This window comes from Halichoerus grypus, chromosome 15 (genome assembly GCF_964656455.1).
Source record: "Halichoerus grypus chromosome 15, mHalGry1.hap1.1, whole genome shotgun sequence".
In the NCBI taxonomy this organism is placed as follows: domain Eukaryota; kingdom Metazoa; phylum Chordata; class Mammalia; order Carnivora; family Phocidae; genus Halichoerus; species Halichoerus grypus.
Genome location: NC_135726.1, coordinates 46,881,073 through 46,908,564, shown reverse-complemented (window position 1 = coordinate 46,908,564; position 27,492 = coordinate 46,881,073). Strand labels below are relative to the sequence as shown.

The 27,492-nt window shown below is 50.0% G+C and overlaps 1 protein-coding gene across 4 annotated transcripts in view; it reads right to left on the bottom strand.

Annotated features, from left to right (window-relative positions):
- SIPA1L3 (signal induced proliferation associated 1 like 3) overlaps positions 1-27,492 on the bottom strand; it is a 232,331-nt gene that overhangs the window by 135,870 nt on the left and 68,969 nt on the right. The gene's annotated exons all lie outside the window — the stretch shown is intronic.

Genomic DNA, 27,492 nt, shown 5'->3' with positions numbered 1-27,492 from the left:
AGCCACAAAAGTGAGCTAGTGAAGGTGCCTGGGGCACAGAGAGTTTGAAAAAGCTTTGGCTTCCAACTGACACCGCCCCACAGTGTCCCTAGGTGCCACACTAGGACTGTGGATGGGGCCTGCCTTAAAGTGAAGGCAGCCAGGGCTGTGGCAGAATGAACCTGGGTCCTCAATGCCACTGTGCAGCTGCCAAGTCATGGGCCCAGAAGGTGGCCCAAAGAACCCCTGGACTTGGGAGTTGGGGAGCCCACCCATTCCCTGACAGCCTACACTAACACAAATGGGGTTTCCTGTTATTTGTAGCCAAAAGCATCCGCACCCTACACTCTCTGCGAAAGTACCCTATTTACTGGTCATACTCATTTTCCTGGGGAAAATCACCGTATTTCTTTTTCTCGCCGCCTCTACAACAGCAGAGACATTTGTCTGTCCTGTTCACGGCTCTGTCCCTAGTACCTGAAACACCGCCTGCCAAAGAGCAGGGACTCGCTATTTGCTGAGACAATGACTGAGCTCAGTTCTGGCAACAGCTCCTCAAGGTAGGTGTTCCAAATACCCAACTCCTCCCAACGTCTCCCCGTTGTCACCCTGCAGTTCCACTGGCCTTCCAGCTCCTTCGCAGAGCCGAGCTCTTCCCAGTCCAGAACTCCGTGGATGCTGTTCCCTCTACCGGGAACGCTCCCTCACATTCCACTAAGGTCCTCTCCTCCCTCCGGCCTCCCCTCAAGTGTCAGTCCTTACCACAGACATCTCCTGACCCCTCCAAACACATCAGGCCTCCCTGGGAAATGCCCTCACGGTCCCTCCATCGGGGCACCTAGTGCAGATGCAATCACACAGCTGTTTCTCAGATTCTGGTTTCCTCCCCTGAACTGAGTTCCAGGAAGGTGGGGACCCCTTTGTATTTCCAAAGCCCTAGAGGGCCTGGCACACAGAAAGTGCTTAATAAATTGCACAACTGACTATTGTGGCCAGGACACTTACTGCTCACTGAACACTTTCCAGCCCCCATGCGACAAGTTCTGGGTGTGAGCAGAACTGAACTGTGTCACTCTGGGCCTTGACATCTAAGTGCTATGTGACTCTCTTGTTCCCTCTCCTGCCGGTGACCCTGGAAGCTACGTGTTTCTAGTCGCTTCAAGACGGGAGCCCCCGTTGACCTGCGTCTCTAAGGTACAATGTAAAGCACCCCCCACCTGACCTGCCTGGTGTCACGAGTAAGGAAATGACATCTGTGGGGTCCAACTTCTATGATTTCGGGGTCAACCTGTTACCGCAGCAGAATCTTGCCTATCACTGGCATTCCTGTGAATGGAGGTAGGCAGCTCGATGCAGAGATCATTGTGACCACAGATGGGAGGTGAGGAGCAAGGCGGTGTGGTGTGGCCTCTGGCCGCCAGAAATGAACCTCAGTGATGGGAAGAGAGAATAAGGGGATGGAACAACTCGTCCCTGGGGAATCGCCACTTTGAATTCCTGACGTGAGGGATGAGAGGACCCAGAGCCCTCCCCCTGCTCTCCCCAAACAGAGCCTGCCTGGGGGCCCTCATCAAACACAGCTCCTTAGGGATCCTGGCCAAGTCTCAGCCCCTGGGGACGGGAGGAGGCTGCTCAGAAGCCAGAAACGGCCTGGAAAACCCGATTAGCTAGAGGAAGCTGAAGCAGCAAGGCTGCACGAAAGGGCCTGGGCTAATTCGGGCTGACAACCTTCCCGCGGAATCACCCACTGGGGCTCTGCCCTCTCGGCTCCATCCCAGAGAAAAAATCACACTGTCAGGTCTAATTTGGGATTCGGCTGATGGGCTGAGCAGAGCATCCATGCGTTCTGGTCACAGAGGTCAAGGGCAGCCCACACGCTAGCGGCCAGTGCTGAAAGGCCCCGGGACTAGTGAGTTGGAAAAGGACTGGAAAGCCAACTGCAGTGGGTTTCCAACACACACTAGAGCCGCTCTGCTCTGCTCCCACGAGATTTCTGGCCCAGGCCTTGGCTGTACAAGCCCGTTCCCAGAGCACAGAGCTGCTACATCCAGCTTGGGGCTAGATGCAAAGTAAATAGTCATATTTGGAAAATAAATCATCGTAACGGCACCAGTGAATGCTTATTATCTTATAGGCCGGAGACTAAGCTCCCTAACCTCTGACACACAGTAAGGCTAATGCATATAAGCCTTGATCACCCACCACCTCCACCACCTTGTCTATTATGTAACTACTCGGCACCAGGCACTACTCTAAGTATCTGAGCTCCACAATCACTTTTCAATTCTCAAGGGCTAGGAGGCCCCTGGGTTGCACTCCCTACCCGGGGCTTAGCTGGGCTCTGGAGCCTGTGCTCTTGGCCACCACGTCAAACCATTTTTGATATCGCCATTTTGATTTCAAGAAGCCTGCCCTGAAATCCCAAGGCAGGGTTTGGTGTCCCTTCTGAGTTTCTGCAGCCCTGTGGCTTCCCGTGTTAGAACTCTCATCACTCCAGGCTGTTTACCTACAGAGCTCTCCCCAAATACTATCTCTCAGGAGGGCATCCCTGTAAGCCTAGGGCCCAGCACCGGACCGGGAAATGGGAAATGCCCCATGTCTGTGAGACGGATGGATGGCGACCCAAGTCCCAACCCCTCATTTTACAGAGGAAGGGGGTGGAGATTCAGACAGAAGAGCCGTAAGGGGTAGTTTCACTGAAGAAAGGGGACATGGAGAAGGAGAAACTGCTCCTTGATGAGTCTCTTCCTCCTCTAAGGCCCAAAGCTGCTTCCAGGAGCCCCTTCTGACCTCCGGGCTAGCGAGGTGAGGTATCTCCTCTGGCGGCCCACCACCCCCTGGGCTTCTCCCCATCCAGCCCTGAGCGCTCTGGACAGTCACTGCCACTGAGGGCCTGCCTCCCTCACGGGATGAGGAGCCCCACAAGTGCAGGGTCCACCCGGCCATGAGCTGGTCCCCACACCACCACACTACAGGGCTGGACACAGAGGAGGCTCATGGTTAAGTGTGTGTTGAATTGGCCAGCAGAACCCCAAGAAAGGAAACAAGGCCAGAGCCTCTTTCTAGGAAGAGGAATTAAAAGCACAGATACAATTTGGAAAGGGGAGGCCAGGAGGTCTTCTCAGCCATCGATCTGCAAGCCAGGAAGAAGACACGGGGTTTGTGCTACTCACCAGGACTGGATCAGACCCAGGGAGAGGTAGTTAACACAGCACGGATGTGGTTCACAAGAAAGCTTTGTAATGACTGAAACCTCCCCAAAGCAAAATATGCGGCCCTGTTCCTCCCTGGCTGGAAGGATTTAAACCGAGGTCACAGAGCCAGCAGTCTGGGACCCCAGACAAAGCGCAGTGCCAAGAGCGAAGGCTCTGGAGACAGACTGCAAATGTCCCCGTCCCTGGCTCCTCTACTTGGTAAGTGGCTTCACCACTCTGTGCCTCAGTTTCCAAGTCATTACTGTGGGGGAGATCACAGCAGCGACTTCACAGGGTGAGTGCGGCGGCGGGGGGGCGCGGAATGAGATCATGCACGTAAAGTGCTCAGGGAAGGGCTGGGCACAGAGTCAGGACCCATTAATGTTAATGATTATTGTTTTTCTTCCCCTGTGGAGCCAGACACTGTTGGCTAGCTAACCCAACTGACATTCTTAAGTCCCTCTTCCCCTGGTTTCTGCCCCAAGATAAGCTGGAAAGCTAAATGAAATTTCCCACCTTCCTTGGAGCTATGGGAAGCCACGTGACACATTTCTAGCCAGTGAGATGTAAGTGGAATCTTCTGGGGGGATTTTGGCGGGGGGTGGGGGGTGGGAATGCTCAAGCAGTTCACGACGGGAAAACACGTGCTGCTTGGGGACCTTCCCCTCCTTGTCATGGCTAGAGCCACAGCAGCAACCTTGCGACCTCGAGGGGAAGGCTGAGAGAATCCAAGAAGCTCCAGACCAGACACCACTCAGCCTCTGAACTAACCTCGCAGCCAAGTACCTCTGGGTTTGTTGTTACAGGAGAGAAATCAATCCTCATTTGTTTAAACCGCTGTGAGCTGGGTTTTCTGTTCTTGCAGCTAAAAGCATTCCTGGCCGATGCACCCACCATAACACAAATGGCTCGGGGCACAAGTCCACGCTAACAGTTCGCCAATCTCTCTGCAGGTCCCTGGGTGAGAACCCCTGACCTGGAGGAGAAAGTGTGGGAGTCTGGGCCCGAACAGTGCTTACGATGCCTCAGTCACCGTATTCTGCTCTTCCTTTTCAGCTGCATCTAGTCCCATCTGTGCAATTATTCACTTAACATTTTCTTTAAACCACTTCATTTTCATTTTTAAAATTTTATTTTTAAGTAATCTCTGCACCCAGCGTGGGGCTCGACCTCACGACCCCAAGATCAAGAGTCGCACAACTCCACCGACTGAGCCAGCCAGGTGCCCCAGTAAACCAATTCATTTTTAAACTTAAATATATATGTATACACGTATTTATGTACACATGTATATGTATATGTAAATATATATATGTATATTTAAAAAGGAAACCACAGTACTACCAAAATGAAAAGTTGGCATCTTTTGCTGCAAAAGTAACTTAATAACTAATAACAAATACAATGTAAACAAAATATGTTCCTCCACAAATCACTGAAAATTATCTGATGTAACATAATTTGGGTTCATTGGACTGGTAAGAATTCTTCATTTTTGCCTTCTGTCGGGGAAAAATATATCAGAAGATCTGGCAATGCTCGGCATTTTCACAGGGGAACTGAGGGCAAGAGCTAAGTAGGGGCGGCCCCTCGGAGAGGGGACACATTGTCCTATTTGCCAGGATTCCCGAAACCCTGTTCTGAAGTGAGATAATTGGTTTAGCTCTCCCGCAGGCCGGTGGAAGAATTAGGTTGGGCACCCACCTTACTGCTTCCATTCGGGGCCTCCTCAGAGAGGCCTTCCCGGATTACCTTGCCTAAAATTGCCCGTTTCTCCCAGGCAGCCCCCTTCCTGCTTTACTCATCGCTGTAGTTCTTCTCCCCACCCGACTTCTCCTACGTTCACCTGTTTGTCTGTCTGTTGTCTTATTCTCCAGGAGAATGTCGGTTCCCGTAGAGGAAGGATTCTGTTTTGTTCATTCCTGAAGCCCCAGCGCCTAGAACATCACAGAAGGGGTTTAAATGCATATTTACTGTTATGGTCGGGAAGCACCAAGGGAAGACTGAGGAACCATTATAGCCTGGAGGAGATGAAGCAGAGGCAGGACAACCACAAAGTGTGGCATCCTGAGTAGGATCCTGGGGTAGAAGAGGGTCATTGGCGGAAAAGAAGCAAAACATGACTAAACCCTGTGATTTAGTTCATCCTACTGGACCGCTCATTTCCTGGTTCTGGTAATCGTGACAAGGTACATTAAGATGGTAACATGACGGGACACTGCGTGAAGGGTCGACATGTGAATTTTCCATATGTTTTCTGTAACTTTTTTGAAATCTAAAATTCCTTCAAAATAAAAAGTTTTTTTTTTTTTTTAAGATTTTATTTACTGATTTGAGAGGCAAAAGGGAGAAGCAGGCTCCCAGCTGAGCAAGGAGCCCAATGCGGGGCTCGATCCCCAGGACCCTGAGATCATGACCCGAGCCAAAGGCAGACGCTTAACCGATTGAGCCACCCAGGCACCCCCAACATAAAAAAGTTAAGAAGGAATTGTGCTAAGAAGCATTCTTTGATGGAAATTTGGCCCCTTGAGACTGTCCCACAAACACACTCTGGGTATGTGGGCGGAGCCTTAGGCCAGGAGGAAGGAATGTGAGGAGATCCAACAAACAGCCAAGAGAGAAGTGGCTGTCTGGATTCGCTCAGTTCCCAAAGCTTGACTCCCTGGTCCCTGCAACTCGGCCAACAGCACTACCCGCGTGCAGAGTCTGGATGCCAGAATCTTCTGGTCTCCACTTTCCATACTGTTAGGGCCATTTGGTGCTCAAGGATCAGATGATGCCCCCACTCCCACTGCTCCCGAGCACCCTGACTGCATCCTGCCAACAAAGGTTGGTGTCCTCATTTACGAACGCCCCACTAGCAACTGGAACGTCACTGCTTAGTCTATGCCAAAGAAACAAAAGAGGATGTTCACTAGCAAAAACCCCCGAGACCTAATTATAATATATTCAAAATCTTTCTATCACGGATATTTACTATATGTACATATTTTAATTATGTGTAAGTACCTATACTGTAGACTTAGCCTGAAGGGAAACAGCACATCCACACGAGGGGGGGGGATGGTGAGGGGATCATTCTGTATCTTGATTGGGGTGGCAGATACACAACCGAATGCATTTGCTTCAAATCAAAGAACTGGACATCCAAAGAGTGGATTTTATTCTGTGTAAATTTTAAAAAGTAAATGGAGTTAAAATTGAATTAAAATTTAATTAAAAAAAAAAAGTGTGATATACCGACAGATGCTATGAACCAAGATCTCCAAGCTCCACCGTTGCTGGGGACAGTGGGAAACGTGCTGCAGAGGCTCCCACACAGAGCATGGCCTCTTCTCTCTTCATATTGCAAAGCACGTAAGTGTGTCTCCGCATGAGGAGGACCGTTCGTGTGCGGGAAGAGGGGTGGCAGGACGCCCCCCGACTGCTGACGCAATTACCTCCGAGGGAGGATGTGAGGCTTGTGGGTGACGTGTAGGACAGTGAAGGAGACTTCCATTTTCCCTTCGACACTTTTTCAAGTAGTTTTTAAAAATAACAGAGGCCTACGTGTCCTAGCCGCACAATTTAAGCAAACAGAGCCACACTGTAGTCACCCTCTGTATGTTCTGGACACTAGTGCTCCCTGGGGGTCCCAGGAGAGCCGAGGTCAGAGACTGTGCATCTACAGAAAAGCACGATACGAGGTTATGTCTTTGGCAACCTGAGCCCTCCTGCTCCAGTTTCTGTCAGTCACAAATTCACTCCCTCAACGAGTACTTATTGAATACCTGCTCTGTGCTAGGGACCAAAGGTACACCGGTGACCAAGACAAAGTCGCTGTCCTCAGAGAGCAGACGTTCCAGGAGGAGAGGAAGACAATAAATAATGCGGGGTCAGGGAGTGGTGAGTGTCTTTTTTTTTATTTTTTATTTTATTTTATTTTTTAAGATTTTATTTATTTATTTGAGAGAGAGAGAGAATGAGAGACAGAGAGCATGAGAAGGAGGAGGGTCAGAGGGAGAAGCAGACTCCCTGCCAAGCAGGGAGCCCGATGCGGGACTCGATCCCGGGACTCCAGGATCATGACCTGAGCCGAAGGCAGTCGCTTAACCAACTGAGCCACCCAGGCGCCCGAGGGAGTGGTGAGTGTCTTGAAGGAAACTAAGCAGGGTGAGCAGAGGGATGGGCCTGCTGCTTCCCAGACTGGTCAGAGAAGGCCTGAGGAGAGGACAGACACCTCAATGCAGGAGGACCACAGGCCATGTGACTGTCTGGGCAAGAGCCTTCCAGGCCACGGGAACGAATGGCCAGTGCAAAGGACCTGAGGCATAGTACGTGTGTGGAGCATTTTAGGAGCCAGCAGGAGGCCTGTGTGCCCAGCGCAGGGTGAGTGAGGGGACGAGTGGAGGGAGGTGACAGGGGCAGATGGAAGGCCATTATGAGGATATTTCCTTCAGACAATTCTGAGCAGAGGAGTGGCAGAGAAATAGCACTTGTCCTGACTTGTAACTTTATATTATTAATTTACGTCTTAAAATATTTAGTATGGTTGTTCATATGTGAATGGATATTTCATGAAAACTTTATATTATTAATTTATGTTTCTGAATATTTAGTAGGGTTGTTCATATTTGAATGGATATTTTATGGATGAATGAATGTCTCCAGGCTGAGCGGCCACTGTCCATATTATTCACCCTCACATTTCAGTTGAGGCCAAGTACTTACTGAGGCAGGGAGGCGAGATCTGAGGGGATAATCTAGAACCTTCCTGTAAGGAATGGCCATTCAATTAATGACTCTCACTCCCTATGTGCCAGGCTCTGTCCTAGCAGACACATGCTGACTCATTTCACTCTCTCAATAACCCTAAGAAGTAGACACTATGATTTCACCAATGCTAGGGAACTGAGGCACAGAGGGGGTAAAGAACCCATTGGCTGAGGCTGCCCAGCCAGTCAGAAGTATATTACAGCTGGGATGAACCCTGGCAGCCTGGATCCAGGGCCCGCTCCTGACCACTTGGCTAGGCCAACAGTCATGGCGATCCATGAAGAGAGAGCTAACTATAGGCTGGCAATGTCTCCCTGCCCCACTCCCCCCAATCCCACAATGTCCAAATGCTACCCAAACACCAACACTGAGCTCAAACTCCAGCCAGCTCCTCAATGAAGCTCCCCAGAAGGAAACCTAGCAAGCAGCTAGCCAATGTTCCAGAATCTAGGAATCAGGTTATCTTCAATAATCTTGCCCCTAGAGGTTCCTGGAGAAGCCAAAAGGGCTTCTTAGCCTTTCTCATGCCACAGACCCCTGTTGGCAGCCTGCTAAAGAAGAGTGTGGACTCCTCCTCAGAATCATGTTTTTAAGTGTACAAAATACAATACACAAGGTTATGAAGAAAACCAATTATACTCAGCTATCAAAGTATCTGTAAAAAAACAACAACAACAACCTAATCTGAGATACAGTAATATTCGTGCTTCTTTATGAATGCTTTAAATTACGAGATCCTAGTGGTGGGTCCAATAACTAGAGTAATCTAGAAACAGAGGAGTGTAAATGATATTGCACAATATCTGCAACAATTGTAATGTGATATGGAAATATTTTTACCTTCTAGTGGTGACAAAGTCACAGTTATTGCCAATACAACGTGGCTTGTGGCCCTCATTTGGAAGGAAAGGAAGTGCTAAATTTCAGACGGTAGAGGAAATAAACACGTAACTTTCTCCCCCAGCCAACTTCATGGTCCTCTGAATTCCGTCCTCAGATAGAAGGGTGCACGGACCTGAGATTAGGAATCCCGAAGCCAGACGCCAAACAGAGTGAAGGTGGAGTAGCAGGTTCCCCAGGGAGGTAACTGGTGAGCTCAGGGGCTGACTCAGATCCTTGCGAGTTGTACGGGAAGGGGTCCCTTTGAGTCAGTCCCCTGAACCTTACCTTTCCCCCTCAGCACCTGGAATTCCTGCGGGAATACCCCCCACCTCCACCATGAGTTGGCAGGGAAGGGGGAGGGCTGGTCATACGATCCAGGCGGGGCCAATAAAGCCACTGAACCTCCTCTTCCCTGCTCCTGGCCTCAGAGATGGCTCAGGGTGGCCCTGGCATTGAAGCCAGGGTGATTAGGTTCAATAAACAGCAGCCTCAGGACATGTCCTGGGACTACAGGGAAAGAGATGGTTTCTTTCTCCTGGGGCGCTGCTTAGCTGGTTGGATATATACGTGGACCTGCCTCAGAGCCTATCGGACAACAAAACCAGTACAGAGGAATACAGAGCCAGGAAGTAGAAGGAAATGGGGTCCTGGCCACCTCCTGTGAGGCTCTGGATCTAGCCACGCCTGAAGCCGTTCAGTACAGAATGTCCCAGGCCTTGAGTTCAAACACTTCCTTTGATACTTAAGCAGGCTGACCTGAATTTCCATTTGTTCACAAAACCAAATGACTCGATTAACACCGAAGGACAGAGTTGAGTGCAGTTCTTGACAATTCCCATAGCTTACTACCAAGCCATTTAGGAAAGCACAAAATAAAATTAGATACAGTTACTATACATAGAAACACCAAACAGAAAAACACATATTCTTTAAAAGCTCAGAAGTAGTCTCTTGGGTAGTTGCTTTCCCTACGCTGGTCTATGAAGCCCTGACAATTGTGGTTTTAAGATGCTTTGCAGGGCAGGAGGGAATCAGAGGCACCCAGAACATTTTCCTTTATCACCAGACTTTCCATTAAAAAAAAGTCCTGGGATGATTGGGAAGCCCCTGCAATAAAGCTCCTGTAAAATTTTAACAGCTGCCTTTTTAAATGACAGTGGAAATTGCTTTTCTGCCACTCTCATTCTCCCCCTTCCCTTCTCTAGAGTGATGTATATGGCTCTTTAAAGGCACATCAGCAGCGACGTGTGGCGGTGGGAGCTGTCATGTCCATCAGTACGGGGTCCCTCCTACATGGGAGAGGTCACAGCAGAGGGAAGGATGCTGAGGGGCTGGGGAAACGGCAGCAAAGGTGGGCTACAGGGTCAGCAATTCAGCCAGAGCTCCTAGAGCCCCTCCTTACACCACCTAGGAAAGGAGGATGGCCTTGGAGTTGCCTTAGCAATCCCAACACACCCACCAGAGCAACACCCACCAGGCCCCCCTGTCTGTCACACAGGCTACACTCACAGGGCCACACATCTCGCTTCCCAGGGCTTACACCAAGAAAAAGAATCCCAGATGACAGCACCTGGGGGTGAGAGGGTATCCTGGCCTGACTCCCAGCCTGACTGGTTCCTCCCCTTGGCCACAGCGATTGGCTCTGGGAGAGACACATGGTCCACACAGGGCCAATCAATGTAGGCCCTGGAAAGTGGCCGGAAGTCCTCGGGGGGAGGGCATGGGATGGAAGGCGGGGGCTGCTGAAGGCTCTCTGCCACCTGGGAGGGTGGGGGGCACCAGAGAATGAAGTCAAAGCTGAGAGAGGCCGAGCCCATAAGTGGAGAAGGGTGCGCTCCTGACACCTCAGTGTTGACTCCAGTCAGGCCAGCCCCAGGACTTTCAGTCCCAAAGCCATTAACTTCCCTTTGCAGCTTCAGCCAGTTGGAGCTGGGAAGATTCTGTCATTTACAACAGAAATAACTGACTGATGGAACTGGAAGGGAACCTCAGAAATCAAGAGTGCATTCCTTCATGTTTCGGTGAATGCGATCCTTTCTAAGCTGACAAAACAAAACTATGTCATGTCTCTCCAGAAACAAAACAAAACAAAAACACAAAACACTGTGTTTCAAAAATATCAAACGCCTCTCTGAAGCCCCTGTCCATAGGAACTGGGTGAAGAACACTCTGATCTAGTCTGAACTGTCTACTCGATGGATAAGGAAACTGAGGTTCAGAATGCTCACGTGACGTGTTTGGGGCCCAGGGCTAGCCAGAGGCAGAGCCAGGCCCCTCCAGAGCCCCAGCAGGTACGGGTCCTGGGGGGGTGGGGGGCGGATACTGCAGAGGGAAGGGAGGCAGCGGGTGAGGCTGCAGACGCCCACACCCCCATTTACCAACAGCTGCTCCCTCTGCTTAAAAATTGGGCTTTCAGGGAAGTATCTGACAGAAGTTCCGCCGTCCCACACTAACATACGGAAAACCAGTCTCATACCACCTTTCAAAGTACTTATATGCTACTGACCTTGGTTTTGATCGTCACTGAAATCTTTTTTTTTTTTTTTTTTTTAAGATTTTATTTGTTTATTTGACAGAGAGATAGAGAGCACAAGTAGGCAGAGAGGCAGGCAGAGGGAGAGGGAGAAGCAGGCTTCCCGCTGAGCAGGGAGCCTGATGCGGGGCTCGATCCCAGGACCCCGGGATCATGACCTGAGCCGAAGGCAGCCGCTTAACCAACTGAGCCACCCAGGCGCCCCGATCGTCACTGAAATCTTACGAAGCAGGGATTACATCCACTTACACCTCTCCACTCCCCTTTGCCTGGTCCTCCCGAAGACCAAGTGAAGAAGTGGTCGCTAATCAGACGGGTCAGAGACTCTGACTGCTGGCACCTGCTCTCCCAGCGGGCGGCATTCCCAGCCCCAAAGGCTAGCACCACGCCTGTGCGCTCTTTTCTCTCTCTGCGCCCAGAGAGGGCAGCTTTCTCTTGTGCTTTCTGTCTTGAAGCAGGACACACAGCCCTGTGCAGTGTTCATCCAACCTCTAAGAGGGCCCGGCCACACGCACCCCCTCTCCTGACCAAGTGTGGCTGGGGGCAGCCAGACCTTTCTCCTCCGTGCAGCGCTCATCGTGCAAGTGGGTGACACGGGAACCTGGCTCGCTGGGGCCCTTCGCTACAAGCTGCCTTCTCCTTCCCAGACTTCACCAGAGCTTCACATTGGGGCATCAGGGACCTATAATAAAGTGGTTCCATCATCCTTCATTCAGAGAAGATTCCCATTATACCCATCCTCACTCCATCTTTGAAAGAGTGATGTGGGAAAATACCTGTTCATTCAACGGCCTCCACCCACCTGCCAACAAAGAAAAGCTGCGCTGTGCAAAGACTCTGCCTTGGGAAAATCTCGGTCCTCAACTGCTAGCCACTGAGATCATCTTGCAATTAATCATGTTTTCTCTTATGACCTATATTCTATTAATAACACACTAACGACTTAGCACTAGTCCTTTCATTGATTGACTCAGTCCGCAGATAATGACTGAGGTTGGGGCACTGACTTGGAGGGTCTTATGTCCTTGTTTCCTGTCCTCCCTCCCCCCCGCCCCTACCGAAGAGAAGCATCCTGATACAGGGCTTCACTGTGCCAGGGGGTCCCGTGGCTGTCCCGCCTCCAGCCTCGCCCAAGCGACTCCACAGAAGAGCGACACAAGACAGACCTCTGCAGAGAAACTGCTGAGGAAAAGCAGCAACGTGTGACCATTTCACGCACAGCAGCCTGGCCAGAATGTCGGGACTCTGACACCACCAAATGTACTGAAGCTGTAGACTTCAGTAGGGGAACTCTCTGGCACTGCGGGTGGGAGCATACCTAGGAAGAGACATTTTGAGAGAGCGGTTGGCAATTTCTTGTAAAGAGGAAGAGACCGTAACCTCAGTGACACACTTCACTTCCCCACTGGCTGGGGTCTGGGATTCCCTGCCAAGTTCCCAGACCCATGTGGCCTTGCAAATTCTCACTCTGGCCTGAAGCACGAGGTTTTTGCTTTGATTTAACTACATGCCAGGCGCTGTGTTCAGTTAACTATCAACCCATTTAACCCTTATAACAGCCCTGTGAAGAGGGTCTAGTAGCATCCCCATTTTTAACCGACCAGCAAACCGAGGCACAGAGAGGTAACTTGCCCAAGATCATACGGCAAGTGGATGGCACAAATCCACTGGGATTTGGACCCAGTGGGTCTGGCTCCGTACCTTCATGTTGGTGTAGGTGAAGGTTTCTGCCTCAGGGATTTGAGTAGAGTGTTCTCCTCATGAAAAGGGTCAGCCTCATTCCCACAGTCCTTCGTCCGTCCCCGTCTGCCTTGTACCAGCTTCGGATGTGGAGATGACACTTGGATTTGAGAGGGTCCCTCTTGTCCCCAGAACACTAGTCCGCCGACACAGAAGGCCTGAACTCTCTGGGTGCCCCGGCCCCCCAGGGAAGGTGGGTGCAGGAGCCATCTGTGGCCAGGAGGGGGCGAGAGAGTCAGAGCAGGGCTGGTGTTCACTCTGCCCTCTGCCAAGCCATTGAACCACATGTCATTTGACACATCTTGTGTATTGAAATGACAACGCTACTTTAGACCACTACTTGCAGCCACATGCACGCCTAACTAAAACTACCTTGCCACAGCCGGGCTCTGGCAGCCCCGTGCCGTGCCATCCCCCTGGAGAGCACAAACAGCCACGAACCTGGATCTGAAGGTGTCTCCAAAAGGACTTGGCTCAGGGATGAACTTTGGGAATCAGAGATTTCCACTAAGCATGACTGATCACAGGCATCTAGAGAGGACTTGGTGTCTGAATTAATTCTCAGAGAACCTGAATTTCGAACAGCCTTCTTTCTCCCTACGGACGTCTAAGAGCAGTCAGGGAGACTGTGATTCTAGGGGCCAAGCCCAGCCCACTGGCACGACGACACTGTGGTCTGCTGGCCCCAGGCTCACAGGCTGGGGAAATCCTGCATAGTTTGTGGATCCTTTTTCCTCCTGTCACCAGCCATTTGCTGGATGTGCCAACAGTTAAGCCCCTTCCTGCACTCCATGAAAACAGCCCGTCAATGTGGCTGACTGCTGGGTGCTTTTCCACAAAGCGCTCCCCAGATCTCAGCTAATCAGATGGAAGATAGAACAGTGGTCAATCTACCAAAATAGGTCAGGCTTTATTTGTTAATCCTCTTATTCATAATATATTGAAAGGGAAGAATGAAAAAAACATTATTAGCAGCAAGAACATGTAGGGTTGTTAGTCAACTATCAACTATCTGTGCCTCAGTTTGCTCACCTATAAAATGGGGATAATAATAGGGGTGTTGTGAGCACTATGAAAATCACCCCATGAAAAATATTTAGAGCAGAACCTATCATGTAGTGAGTGTTCAATAAAGGGGAGCTAATATTATTCTTACTGCTGGTGACATGGTGAACTTCTTACACTGAAGGTCCGTGAAAAGCTTCAAAACCCCCCTCTCTGTAGAGAAAGGCACTTTACTAATTCTGGCCACTTAGGGAAGGAAAAGAGCCTGAAGGTCCAGGCCAGTGAGGAGAAGCTGGTTCCAGGGCCCAGGGTCCTGTGGGCAGGAAATGGACCTACTGGGTGCTAGCTGCCCACCCAGCAGCCATTGTTCCCTTTCTTCTCCAGGTGTTCAGTTAATACTACAGTTCCCAACCTGCCCTGCAGCTAGGGGTGGCCAACAAGAGCTGGGACTTCAAGGAAAATCCTCACCAGAGACCTGGAGCTGGACTACACTTTTGTGCCCATCCCCCTCACCCCAATTCCAACTGGATTCGACCCACTGGCTTGACTCCAGGGGTCATACTGGACCATGATGCCACCATCTTCCACTGGGGATGGTGAAGCAGAAGGATAGAAGGATCCTGTGGAGCTGCCATACCAGCCCCAGGCTGCCAAACCCTGGACATTTTACTCACGAGAGAAACCATCTTCCATGGAATTTATACTGGTGTTATTTCTAGTCTCTGCTACTAGCAGCCAAGTGTACTTTCGAACGATACTGTGGCCCTTACGCAGCAGAAGGCCAGTGGGACAGCCTTCTACGCCAGAGAAATCCCTCTAGAAACCTGCCACCACGTTAAGTGCCCTCAGGCTTTAGAGGACCCTCGATCTCAACACCGGGCAGAAAGCTAGATGCAGAATTTCCCACAGAACAGGGTCACCACCGTTTTGCCTTACGAGGAGGTAAAATAAGAACTATGGGAGATCTACTGAGTCAATCATTCAGCAATTATTAAGCACTACCGTACGCTGGACGCTGTGCACGGTAGGGTGCTGGATATGGTAGACAAAATCAGGCACAGTTCCTGTCCTAAGGCGTACAGTCTAGAATGGGGGACAGAAAACAAACAAACAGGCAAACAAATACATTTTTGAGTGCAAATGGTGAGAAGCACCATTCAGGAAACCCAGGTGAATTTTAGCCCAGAGCTAAAGAGAAAGGAAAAGGAAGCCATTTGAAAAGTGGAAGTAAGAATGCCCCAGGATGTCCATCAACTGAAGAATGGATAAACAAAACATGGCACATCCACACAATGGAATATTATTCAACCATAAAAAGAATGAAGTACTGATTCATGCACGGCGTGGATGAACACAGAAAACATGCTGAGTGAAAGAAGCCAGTCACAAAAGACTACGTATTGTATGATTCCATTTACATGAAATGTCCAGAAGAGGCAAATCCATAGACACAGAAAGTAGATTAGTGGTTGCCAGGGGCTGGGAGGAGTCGGGGCGGGGGGGGAGTGACTGCTGATGAGTACAGTTTTTTTTGGGGGGGGCAATGAGAATGTTCTGGAATTAGATACTGGTGATGGTTGCACAACCTTGTGAATACACCAAAACCCACTGAATTGTGTACTTTAAGAGGGGTGAATTTTATGACATGTGAATTATACCTCAATTAAAAGACACTCAAGGGGCTACTCTGATTCAATCACTGTGTTGATAATATAGTTTCTAGTGAAAGTAAAAAAAAAAAAAAAAAAAAAAGAGTATCCCAGGAGATGGAGGAGAATGTGTGAGTCTGTTCAAGGGAACCCACAGGAGGCCTGCGTGGCTAGATCGTTGTGGCCCAGGTCAGACACATGCTTGTTATTCTAAGTACTACAGGGGACAGGGACATGATGTGTTCCGATCTACGTTTCTGAAAGATCCCTCCGGTTGTTGCAAAGAGACCGTCGGGGTTCAGAAGAAGCAGGGAGAACAATGAGGTAGCCCCTGCATTATCCAAGGAGAGGCGGTGGTGGCTGGGACCAGACTGAGGGCAGAGGGATGGGGAGGAGGAGGCGGGTAAAGATGTGAATTTCAAATTGAGGCCACGCAGGCCTTGCTGATGGGGTGGCCAGGAGGGTGACGCAGAAAAGGAAGACGCGCAGCTCTCATGAGTTTTTCGAGTGGTTTTCCGCCAGATTCAGATTGTGCACAGAACAAGAGCAGGTCACCAAACGCCAGTTAAAGGAACTGAATAAATGAACAAAATCACTGCCTGGCTTTTTTTTTTTTTTTTGTATTTTCAATAAGGATGTTAAATTTTCTCTCCCCACATATATATACATATATAGAAACATACATATATCCTTACCTTCAACATAATATCCTTACCCATACCTGTTTGTCTCCCACCCACTGGTAGAGAGTGGACCACTAGACAGTATCAACCACCCATCTGCTCAAACCAGAAACATGAGCGATATCCTTTTATACATATACACACCCTGTGCGGGATAAAGCTGCTAAGTCAGCAACAAGGCCCTTCCATCTCTGAGGGGGCAGAGGAATAGATAAGCCAGCAAGAAGTGAGCTCTGACTTCTGATGAACAACCTGTAAGGGAGGACAGAGGAAGAGATGCTGCTCCAGAGACAGGAAGTATCCTCTGTCTTGTTAGTGGGGGTGGGGAGGGGTAAGGGATACGGTCCAGAGGGGATGAAAGCACTGTGAATAAATACGGTCTGGTCAGGGGAGGCAGCCTGAATTTGACCCTTCTAGCTTTCCCTAGAAAACTACCCACTGCAAGTGAAGCCCAGCAGAAGACAAAGTCATAACCCAAACGGGTCATTAGCCCCAACCCTGACAGTCACATCCGTTCTGAGGGAAACACCAGAACCCTGGAAGAATGCATCCTTATCCTGGAACCAGAAGTCGGGGAAGGGGAAGGCCTGCAGAGTCTCACAGAGAACATCTCCACGGCTGCCGCCATCAGAGACCACAGTGCACACGGTGCCCCTGGACTGGTGCAATGCAATGGTCTTGCCAGGGTGTGCCAGAACCCTCCTTCTCGTTCCACTCTCATGGGGCTCATCTGGTTTAAAAACACGGTGTGAGAAACATTTCACTGGTGGTTCTTGTGTGGGGGGCTTGGTTGTGGACATAAGGCAGACTCGTCTGTGCTGCCTGCCCCACGAAGCTTCATCCGGAACACAGCCAGGGCCCCGATGCCTCGACTTGAGCGTTCTAGAACTCCCCCATGTGACTCTTATGAGCGGCAGATCTGGTCGCACTGAACGCTTCAAACAGCTGACCAACTCTGCATATTTCATTCTATGGAGACTGGAAGGAGGTCAAAGGGCTTGTCACGGTCAGTTAGAAGGGACTTCTCATGCGGCACCCACGTTCGCCTCTCCTAGTCTGACTGAGGTCCAGGTGAGTGCTCACCGACACCAATGCCGTGGACTCTCCACCTGGGGGCCGCAGCACCCTCCCAACGGGTGCCATGTGGACCGACACATGAAGTTTGTTTGGACCACGATTAAGGATACGGCAGCACCTTTCAGACAGGATGCTGAGCGAAGCAGGCCACGTGACGTGGAAGAGAATGGGGATATGATACCATCACTCAAACACAACAGAGACGCATAAACTTTTGTCACTGGATTTTCCATAAATGGGATTATATCATTTTACAATTCTCTGAATCTTGCTTTCCCTTAAATCTGTCACAAAAATGCCTCCAAATCAACTAGCAGTGCTGTTTACCCACTCTTTTTAGCGGCTGATATTCCACAGTACAGATGTGCCATGTTTTACTCAATCGTTCCCTGAAAAATGGGCATGTATTTTATTTCCAGGGTTTTATTTGTTTGCCACTGCAAACCATTCTGTAATAAACATCTTTTGTTACTGGGGCCATTTTTTTTCCTGTAGGGTAGATTCTCAGGAGTGGGAGAGTGCTGCGCTGAAGACTATTTACAGAATATTATATAGTTATCTTACGGAACAGGTTTCAAGATCAAGGTGTAGAACTGTATGTGAAGTACGTGCTTGTTTTTGGATTGAGTATCTCTGGAAGAACACACCTGAAATGGGTGTCCTCACGGGAGGGGAACTAGGCCACAATGGATGATGGCGGGGGAGCCACTTACTTTTCACCGTCGCTCTTTTTGGGTGCCATTTGAATGTTTTATCACGTGCATATACCGCTCATTCAAAAATAAATAAAAATTCTTTTTCAGGCTGTCTTCTAAAGAGGTTGCGATGATTCACACGTTCTCTGGCAGCCTGGGAGAATACTTAGCTGAGCTCATTAATGCCCTATATTTTTCTCCTTCAAGGCTGTCCCACTCTGCCCCCTCCTTTTTTTTTTTCTTTTTTTGACCTAGTAGGAGCTGAAAGATGTCAGATTTTACCTTCCCGTGATCCACAATTCCTCCTGTTCCATAGCCCTTGGGCGGGCAGAAAGCAGACTCCCCGAGATGCTCGTCTTGACAAGGCAGCATGGCGAGCCCCTCCCAACAGCATAAGAGAGAAGCCCGAGCCAGGGTGGGAGCAAGATCCTCGGGGGCCTGCGGGCACCGACGGCTCTCTCTCTTCAGATCCTTGCAGGCCACACTGTTTTAAACTCATGCTGACTGAGCTGCCCCCTCCTAGCTGAGCGGCCCAAATGCCAAATGAGTCCCCCAAATGCCCGAAGTTTCTCAGAAAGGGCCAAGGAGGCCGGCAGCGTCTGCCGCTGCCCAAGGCACCTGCACTCTCCAGAACAAGGCCAGAGACAAGAAACAGGAGGGAACAGGGGACAAAGAACACAAAAGAATCAAGCTCATACAAATGAGAGGCCTTCTCATTCACTTTCTACGGGCCAGGCATCCTTGACGGCTGGCCCCCAACCAAAGGCCTCGCCAGCCAATGATTTTAAGCCCCACTGTGACTCGTGAGACAGGAAACCAAAGCTGAGCCCGCACGGAGAGCAAGGGCCCCGCGTAGGGCAGCAGCTCTAACAGGAGCACCTGCGGCTCCATCGATGGTGGGAGCTCCAGCCCACCCTGCAGAGGGGAGGGGACGGGAGGAGAAAGCAGCTCTGGGGAAGGTGGGCGATGGGAGAGCATGAAAAAACATCTCAAAACAGGCAGCGGGTCCACTCCATGCACGTGGTGGATTCAGTCCTGAGCTCCCATTCTGCAGCCTCCGCTCAGGCCTGAGCTGGGCTTAGCGCAGGGCAGGCCCCGCCTTCGCTTGGCCAGGTCCCTCAGCCTGGGATGCCCTTGCCCTTGATCCTTCCAGACCCAGCTCAGCAACGATGTGTGCCTGTGCGTGTTGGCTAGAGCAGCCTCGGTGAGTGAGGAAAATGGGAGACAACCTGAGGGGCCACCAGCAGGGATGAGTTGATGAAGTGAGATGCAGACACACAATGCAATCTTAGGTCTCTCCCTCCCTCGTCCTCCACGGCAAGTTCATTGGCAGGTTCTGTTGCTACGGTCTCCAAAATATATCCTGAATCCGTTTCTTTTCTCCTCTTTCCTACCACTCTCACTTTTCACCTGGACAACTCCATCAGATCCCCTGCTGGTGTCCCAGAGTCCACTCTGGCCTTCCTAGCTTCTCTTCTCTGCACACAGCCAGAGCAATCAAATCAAAGAGAGATCATATCAGATTGCTTTCCTGCTTAAACATCACTCAAACTTCAACCCCTTTCATTTTACCCATTGCTCACATGCTCCCAATGGCCTCCTTTCCCTTCCAAGCTTATCCCTAACCCAGGGCTTTTTGCACATTTTGCTCTAGCTATTCTCAAGGCTGGCTTCTTCCTGCCAGTCAGGTCTCCCTGTGACTGCATACAGGGGTGAGGAGGCATGAAATCTAACTACATGCAATGACACGGACATCTCATGGACCTAATGTTGACTAGAAAGGCCAGACAAAAAGGAGCATTTACATCAAGTTCAAAGTCAGGGGTGAAATATCAAGAGAGTGGTTTTGCTTGGAAGGGAGAAGTGACTGGGAGAGAACAGGAAAGGGACTTCTGGAGGATAGAAATACTGTTTTTAGAGCTGTGTTCCGTTTGTGAAGGTTCATTTGGTACATATTTTCAGCAGGTGCCCTTGCTTATATATATATATATATATATATATATATATATATATATATATATATATATCTGTATATCTTTATATATAGTTTAATATGTCTAAATAATTAAAACATTTTGGCTGCATAATCTTTGCAAATCATAATCCTTCTTATGATTTGGGAATTTCTCACCCAGGAGCCTTAGTAGAAGCCTGGGCCTACCTCCCACTATCAAATATGACAAAGGCCAGGGACTGGTTCTCACAGCCTCGCCTGCAGCTAGGCCATGAGTACTCAACAGATGCACCCTGCCTCCATGGCTTAAATCAGCCTGGAGAACCAGGGCTTATCTACCTTGGTGTTTGAGCCCAGGGCTGCAGCTTGGCAGGGGAGGAGCTCACTGAGGCCTGAGGAGCAGAAACATGACCCGCCCCCCCCCCCCCATTTCCTCTCCCAGCACAATGGTGCAAGACTGGACCATTCTGTACTTGGGAGCCCATTCATTCTTTCCAGAAATGTTTACTGAGTGCCGGCCGATTCAGTGCCAGGCACTGTTCTAGGCACTAGGGATCCAGGTGAACAGAACCCTGGAGCTGACGATTCTAGTGGGGAAGATGAACAATAAAATAAGTAAAAGACGGGTTAGAAAAGTGGTACAGAGAAAAACAGAAAAGAGGAGGAGACACATGGACAAAGGCTTTTAGGATGTTAGGGAGGATGTGGGTAGGCAAGGAGAGCTTTCCTGGTAGCAGGAAGAGCCCGTGCAAGGGTCCTGAGGCAGGCACATACCTGGGTGTCTGTGGAGCACTGGGGAGGCCCAGGCACTTGGAGCAGGGCAAGTGAGAGAACAGAAGGAGGAAATGAAGCCACAGGTAATGGGAGCTGATCGTGTGGGGCCTGGTTGGCCACAGTGAGGACCGTGGCTTTTGCTCTGGGTAAGATGGAGCCACGTGGGAGGGTTCTCAGCAGAGGACAGACGGATCTGATTGGGCGATAACAGAGTTCCCTCTGGCAGCTATCCAACCCTCTCCCCTGCCCAAGATGGAAACCAATCCCAAAGAGAAAGAGAAGTTAGGTCATTTGTGTGGCGAATGTCTGTGAGAAATAAACAAGCCCAAAGCTCTCCACCTACTTCCTCCAACCCATCAAGGCCTCGTGCAGGCCGGCAGGGCTTTGCAACATGATGAACAAGCCACATCACATTATAGGAAACCAGACCCTCCTCCTCTGGTCACTGGGAGAATCCCAAAAGCAGATGGAGAAGCAGGAAGGCCACGTGGCCAGGAGAGCACTATCTCCACAGCCAACGAGAGCTAGAATCAAGTCCCAGCTCTGCCTCTTAGCACCTGTGAGCCCCCTGACTCCTCACCAGACCTTTCTGAGTCCCAGGCTTCCTTATCAGTACAGTGGGGAGCGGAGAAGGGGAGTAATTCGTACCCTCGATGGGGCTGTTGGGAGGATTAAGTGAGCTAACGGTAGCAAGTGACTGGCAAAGTGCTGGGCACAGAGGGAGGCCTAAAAGATGTCAGCAAAGCTGTCATGGTACCTGGAATCTGGAACAAAGTCTGAGGGTGTCCCCTGGGCAAACTGGACTCTGACGACAGTACACACAGGGCTGAGGGGCAGGGTCCTCCTGAGGAGCAAGGCCTTCCGAATGGAAGTTTCTTTCTCCCTCTGCCTATTCTCCAGGGAATAATTGCCCAGAACAAGCATCATCCAAGCTATCTACGCTGGCTTCTCCATGCCCCACGAGCAGAAGCCCCAGCAGAAGAGACCCTGGCCCGTATCCGCCTCTCTCAAGGAAATGTGAGTCAATGGAGAAGCACAATGACAGCAAAGATGGAGGTCTAGGGCAGTGTCTTGCCTCTTCAGCAGGCAGAACAGCAGCGGGCCCCCGTTTGTTCTGAGCAGGAGGACCAGGCCTCTGGGGGCCTCAAGTCCACATCCGTAACAAGGGGAAAATAGTCACTATTCAGGCTTGTTCACATTCGCTCAGCACATACTCACTAAGCTACTGGGAGCCAGATGTTGCTCTGGATGCTGAGATGAGAGCAAGTAATAAAACAAAGATCCCTGCCTTCAGCACTCACATGCTAAGGAGAATGGTGCAAAAGGCAAACAAACATGTAAGGTCAGAGGGTAAGTGCTATGACGAAAAATACAGCAGGGGACAGACGGCGATGACAGGGAGGGCCATTTTAGACAGGGTGCTCAGGAAGGCCTGCCTGAGGCAGTGTCTCAGCATAAAGTAATGAGATTATATGTGCATGCATATATATATATAATTTTGGATATGTCTGTCTGTATATAAAATATATACACACACACAGCCAAGAACATAGCGCCTGCTATGGAAACCTAAAGTGATCTAGTTTGACAGTTAAGAGTGTTCGTGGGGCTGACTGGGATTGGCATCTTCATAAAACCTACACTCTTCCCTCAGATTCCAATATGAGAATTACTACTAAAAGGTGTTCCTTGGGGTGCCTGGGTGGCTCAGTCGGTTAAGCATCTGCCTTTGGCTCAGGTGTGATCCCAGGGTCCTGGGATCGAGTCCCACATCAGGGTTCCTGCTTGGCGGGGAGCCTGCTTCTCCTTCTCCCTCTGCCCCATCTCTGATCATGCGCTCTCTCTCTCAAAGAAATAAATAAATAAAATCTTTTAAAAAAAAAGGGTGTTCCTTTTTCTTTCCTTTTTTCATACTTGATGGTGTACCATAGACAGGGAAGGCGCTCCCTATCAGGACTGTATTCCCCCTCTTCACTGCAGCATTCCATTGTATAGGCAACCTAATTCATCCAGTCCCCCAAGGATGGACAAGGAGGACAGTTCCCATCTTTGCTCTGACACACAGTGCTGTCATGAACCATGTGGACACAGATCACTTCCCACACTTGGGAATACCTGTCGGCAAAAATTCCTAGAACAGGAGCTACTGGGGCTAAGGAAAGATGTGTGCAAGGGTCACGATGATGGATCCTGCCAAAGTGCCCTCCAAAGGGATGGTCTCGTCTTCTCTCCCAGCAACACTGCACAAGTCTTATGCATACGGTCAAGTATCTTTTTATCTGTCTAAAAGGCACTTCCTATTTCTACGATGCTGCCCATGGCAGTGTGGTGAATACGTCATCTTCCTGGCAAGTATTTTCACGCCAGTATTCCAAGCCCTCCTACCTCTCTTGTCCTCTCCCCTCTTTTCCTCCCCAGGCACTAGAAGGAAAAAGGACACTGCTTGCTTCAGCAGCATATATACTAAAAAAAAAAAAAAAGAAGAAGAAGAAGAAGGAAAAAGGACTAAAGCCCAATATCCTGTCACTATGTTCGCTACACGCCTCAGCCGTGAAGGCAGGATGAGAGCAATGCTGGCCTCAGAGGGTTGCTGTTAAGATTCAATGAGGAGGGGGCGCCTGGGTGGCTCAGTCGGTTAAGCGTCTGCCTTCAGCTCAGGTCACGATCCCAGGGTCCTGGGATGGAGCCCCACATCGGGCTCCCTGCTCAGCGGGGAGTCTGCTTCTCCCTCTCCCTCTGCCCCTCCCCCAGCTCGTGCTTGCGCTCTCTCTCTCTCTCAAATAAATACAATCTTAAAAAAAAAAAAAGATTCAATGAGATGGCACAGGTAAGGGACTTAGAATAATGGCTGGCACTCACTGCTTGATAAACTACTGTTATTGTATTTGTTAAATGGAAGTCATCATTTAAAAGCTTTGCATGTAAAAGTGCTTAGTAGTATGCCTATTATGAAGTAGCTATTGCTTTTATTACATTACTATTATAATTTCATTCATTTCCTCAGCAAGATTCAGTAAAGTGTGTATCTGGTGGAAGGGGTCACACCTTTAACAAAATGGATGTAGTCCCTGACTTTAGGGAGCTGATACTATTCAGAGGATGACAGGCCTCAAACACACAAGCTGGGGTGTTCAGGGAATGGTGGTGTGCAGTCGGGGCAGGCCCCTTGGAAAGATGTTTAAGGAGAGATCTGAAAGAAGAGTCACTCTGGGCAGGCCAGAACTGGGCAGGGTGGGGGTTGGCATAAGGGGAAGACAGGGAGAAGAGGAAGCACTCAGGGGTGGGGGGGAGGGCAGGGAACAATGCCCTGCATGGAAGGAACCGAAAGCAGGCCAGGTGGCTGGAAGGCAGATGCAGAGGGACCCGCAGGATGAGGCTAGGGCCAGGCGGCAGGCAGGGGCCATGGCACACCAGGCCTGGCGGGCTGGCCTTTCCACAGGCTGCTGCTTCGGAAGCGTGGATGCTGCATGGGACACCCCTCATCCTCTAGTGGCCCAGGGTGGAAATGAAGTTTTAGTGTCCCTACATTAAAAAAGTACAGCCCAATCACTGTCCTCGGGGTCTTGCTTAGAGGACTCCCAGCTCAGAGGTCCTAGGAAGAGGACACAGTCGGCACCCAGGAGAGGACAGAGTCGTCAATGACCCCATCCCTGCCTACAGCTGATCAGCCCAGGGAGAGCACCTGGCCTCAGCTGGGCCTGTCTTGAGAACCCCTTCCTGTCCTGATTAGTGAGCCGAAGGGGGCTATCTTCTCTTCCTTGGGCCGTGGTGGGCTCGGGCTGAGAGAACACAGGGCTATTCTCTGCAGGAGCGTGTCCTGCAAGGTGTACAGCTCGGTCTGCAGATGGCCAGCTTTCCCACCCAGTAGAAGGAAGGCAGACAGAGAGAGACTAATATAAGAGAGTGAATAAAGCAGACATGGGCGGGGGGAAGCCATGAGGAAAGAGTCCTGATAGTGGCATTCCTGTTCTGGTTCCCATCTCCAGGCCGGCGGCTTCCCAGCACCCATCCTGCCCTTCCTCTGTGAGCTTCTGGGCGGGAGCAACCAGCCCGACTGTGATCCCACCCTGGCCAGTGATTGGTTCAGGGAAGGTCACATGACCGTGCGAGTCCAATCAGAGAGCAGCTCTGACACCTTGCGCTACAGTTGAGGGGCAGATCCCTCCCCTCTCCCTCAAGCCCGGAATAAACGGAATTAAACCTGGACCAGTGCTGACACCTAGTCTGCAACCTCCAGGGCAGCCAGGTTTGAGGATGACCCGATTATCAGAGGGAACAATGGACGGACGGAAAGAAAGTGGGTCACTGGTGATGGCCCTGCGCTCCTGGCCCAACCAGCCCAGAAGCGGACCCCACCTCTGGGCTTTCCAGTTGCATGAGCCAATCCTTTCCCCTAGGGCTTATGGTGTTTCTGTTACTTGCAACCAAGTAACTGACGAGTACACAGTCCTTCCTGCAGCTTTGCTTTTGGTTTTCTGAACCATCCAGCACCCTCTGGTTAAATCCTCCTTTTTCACCTGAAGCCCTCAGGTGCTCTAAGAGCAGTCTAGCAATTTGGCCAAGGACTCAACTTGCCCCTGCCACAGTTTCCCGGGCTGTTAAATGGGGATAATAATGATAAACACTTCACTGGGTTGTTAAGAGGATTAAAATGATTTAAAGAATACCTCACGCATTGTAAATTCTCAACACATCAGCAATTATTATTCTAAAGCACTGAAGGGTAACTGAAAGGTCTCAATCTCAGTAAGCAATTAGCTACACCCGTCCCCCATCTTGTTTGCTGTTTCTTTGTTCAGGTCAGCCAAGTCCTTTCTTTGCAAACAGTCCCAAAGAACAGCCAGCCCAGTTTCTGTCAGGAGGGTGGCAAATCTAGCCTCAGTGGGGGATCGGAATGAAAGAGACTTGACTCAACTTCTCCGGGTAGCTGGGTGGTGGAGGAAGCCCTCATGAGCTCATTTCTCCATCAAATACAAGCTGGGTTCTAAAGTTTCAAAACACAGGCTGGGGCATGTTGGCACAGTCCCACGAGACGACAAAGAAAAGAGAATATGAGCCTGGATGAAAGAGAAGCCACGAACGGCAGGTTCCACAACGAACGAACTCTGTCGGGAGGAGGCTCCCGGGCTGGCTTCCAGCCACATCCGCTCTCTGCACAGCCCTGAGGCCGCAGGAAGAAGGGACCCCACCACGTCTGTATGTACAGTTGGGAACTGGCATGGGCACGGGAAACTCGGAAATAAACTCAGTCAGGAAGTGAGAACTGAAAGATGCTTCCATAGCAACGCCCATCTGGAGCTCCCTGTCCGCAGCTGGAAACATGCAGAAGCGAGGCTTATCTAGAGATGTCCACCAAATTCACTTTTTCCATTTGCACCCGGAATATGTTACTTCAACCTCACTTTGGGGAGCCTCTGGGAAGCCCCTGCTCTATGGCTCAAAAACATCTCATCCTTCTGAACATTTAGAATACAGGACTCATCATGTGTGGCCGTGTTTCTTGTGTCTTCCCCTCTCTTTGTGGAGAGGCGGACTGTGCCGGCCTTGCTCACTGGTACCTGGCCCAGAACAGGTCTTCAATCCATGTTTACTGAATAAATCAACTGTTTTGTTCTCCATGTTGTTGCTATTCATAACTTCAGCTGACATGTAAGGCCCCCTATGTACATGGCAATGAACTGAGATGCGTGACAACCTCATGATGTACTTACTACCGTTATGCTCATTTTAAAAATGAGGCTCCTTCTTGAGGTCAGAGTCACAAAGGAACTGGAGTTCTTTCATCTCAAGAGAAGGATGGGAGACAGCGTGAATACCTAGAGCAGGGCTGGGCACGTGGAGGGATGGCTAATTAGTAATAGGCTTTGATACTAACAACTTTTTGAGTAGAAATTTTATAGAGCTGGAGTATACCTCATCAAGGAAATTTGGAACACAGGCTTCTTGGGACACAGACATTAAAGAGATGGCTGTATTCTGGGAGAATTCTACCCAACCTCCCCAGGAACCGCAGTTCACATGATTCCTTATTTCTTTAATTTTTTATATTTATTTATTTATTTTTAAAGATTTTATTTATTTATTTGTCAGAGGGAGAGAGAACGCACACAAGCAGGGGGAAGAGCAGGCTGACAGAGAAGTAGGCTCCCCGCTGAGCAAGGAGCCCAATGTGGGACTCAATCCCAGGATCCCAGGATCATGACTTGAGCTGAAGGCAGACGCTTAACAGTGGACTGGGCCACCCAGGCGTCTCTTACTTTATTTTTGTAAAGATTTATTTATTTTAGAGAAGGCGGGGAGAGAGAGAATCTCAAGCAGACTCCCTGCTCTGCGCAGCACCCAACTTGGGGCCTAATCCCAGGACCTTGAGCTGAGATCATGACCTGAGCCCAAACCAAGAGCTGGCCACTAACCGACTGAGTTACCCAGGTGCCCTGTGATTCCGTACTTTTGAACATATTTTTTCTGTTTATGAAAGTGCTATAGGCATATACATATATATATATGTGCATTGGGAAAATCACTTAAGTTTTTTTTTTAAAAGATTTTTATCTATTTGAGAGAGAGCACAG